We start from the raw sequence: 2,500 nt of genomic DNA, 5'->3' as shown, positions 1-2,500 counted from the left end.
TTTTTTATTCATTTATATAATATTTTTTATACTATATAAATTTTTATAATGATATTTTCAATATTTGAAAATTAAGTACACGACATATACACAATGCAAAGGAGAACGAAATCGCGACAATAAATAATTATGAAATTTCTTCTACTATGGTCGGATTAAATAATTTACTTCATGTCATTTAAATTTCATATTATTGTATTATTTATTGCGGTCTTATTCGGACTTTGAGACTGTGTATCTTATCGTGAGAAAGAATTTTCGTTCTCTATACATATATAATATAATTATTAATGTAAGGACGATGTTTCTTCTTGTATTTGTTAAACTTTCAAATAATATCATTTTTTATACATTTTACTTTATTTCAATGCATATAGTGTATATATCTTTTTTTAAGAGTATATACGTTTTTCTTTTGATTTGAAATTAATAATTTCAATTCAATTATTTTTCATTTTATTTCATATATGATATGAAAGTATTCGAGCGTAATAATATAAATATTTAACTTTATTGAATTTTATTCTTTACCCACATATATTTTATGTGAATAGAAGAACAAACCCCAAAAAAAGTTAAATTAAAAAAAAAACGACTACATTATGTTAGGTATAGAAGAATAATCTCAATTAATAACATTTCATTATTAACAAAATTATTTCTATTTAAACCAACTGTAGCAAACCAGGAATAAATTTTTTTGCTCTCATTTATATATTACACTTAAATACTTTTATAAATATATGAAAATAATTTTCATATAAGTACTAAGTATGCAATTTCATACAAGTATTAAAATTTTCATACAAGTACTAATGTTGAAGTTTCATACAACATATATGTTTTCTGCCACGTACACCTCACCAACCGGAAATCGTATGGAGAAAATCTTTTTAACCATATAAAAGTTTTAAATTCATATATATACAAGTAATTTATATCATTTTCTATGAGCATTATGCTTATAAGAAATATTACAACATCAAAAATAGCTTAACATTTATTTTTTTTTTTAAATTTTTTGTACTTATATGAAAATTATTTAGTTGTATGAATTCATACACTTAGTACTTATATGAAAATTAGTATCTATATGAAAATTAATTAGTATTTATATGAAATTTATTAAGTATCTATATGAAAATTATTTAGTATTTATATGAAAATTATTTACTTGTATGAATTCATAAACTTAGTATCTATATGAAAATTATTTAGTATTTATATGAAAATTTTTTACTTGTATGAATTCATAAACTTAGTATCTATATGAAAATTATTTAGTATTTATATGAAAATTTTTAACTTGTATGAATTCATTAACTTAGTATCTATATGAAAATTATTTAGTATTTATATGAAAATTTTTAACTTGTATGAATTCATTAACTTAGTATCTATATGAAAATTATTTAGTATTTATATGAAAATTATTTACTTGTATGAATTCATAAACTTAGTATCTATATGAAAATTATTTAGTATTTATATGAAAATTTTTAACTTGTATGAATTCATTAACTTAGTATCTATATGAAAATTATTTAGTATTTATATGAAAATTTTTAACTTGTATGAATTCATTAACTTAGTATCTATATGAAAATTATTTAGTATTTATATGAAAATTTTTAACTTGTATGAATTCATTAACTTAGTATCTATATGAAAATTATTTAGTATTTATATGAAAATTATTTACTTGTATGAATTCATAAACTTAGTATCTATATGAAAATTATTTAGTATTTATATGAAAATTTTTTACTTGTATGAATTCATAAACTTAGTATCTATATGAAAATTATTTAGTATTTATATGAAAATTTTTAACTTGTATGAATTCATAAACTTAGTATCTATATGAAAATTATTTAGTATTTATATGAAAATTTTTTACTTGTATGAATTCATAAACTTAGTATCTATATGAAAATTATTTAGTATTTATATGAACATTTTTTACTTGTATGAATTCATAAACTTAGTATCTATATGAAAATTATTTAGTATTTATATGAAAATTTTTAACTTGTATGAATTCATTAACTTAGTATCTATATGAAAATTATTTAGTATTTATATGAAAATTTTTTACTTGTATGAATTCATAAACTTAGTATCTATATGAAAATTATTTAGTATTTATATGAAAATTTTTAACTTGTATGAATTCATTAACTTAGTATCTATATGAAAATTAATTAGTATTTATATGAAATTTATTAAGTATCTATATGAAAATTATTTAGTATTTATATGAAAATTATTTACTTGTATGAATTCATAAACTTAGTATCTATATGAAAATTATTTAGTATTTATATGAAAATTTTTTACTTGTATGAATTCATAAACTTAGTATCTATATGAAAATTATTTAGTATTTATATGAAAATTTTTAACTTGTATGAATTCATTAACTTAGTATCTATATGAAAATTATTTAGTATTTATATGAAAATTTTTAACTTGTATGAATTCATTAACTTAGTATCTA

Source organism: Zeugodacus cucurbitae, unplaced genomic scaffold, assembly GCF_028554725.1.
Source record: "Zeugodacus cucurbitae isolate PBARC_wt_2022May unplaced genomic scaffold, idZeuCucr1.2 ctg00000206.1, whole genome shotgun sequence".
Taxonomy (NCBI): Eukaryota; Metazoa; Arthropoda; class Insecta; order Diptera; family Tephritidae; genus Zeugodacus; species Zeugodacus cucurbitae.
This window is presented reverse-complemented; position numbering follows the sequence as displayed.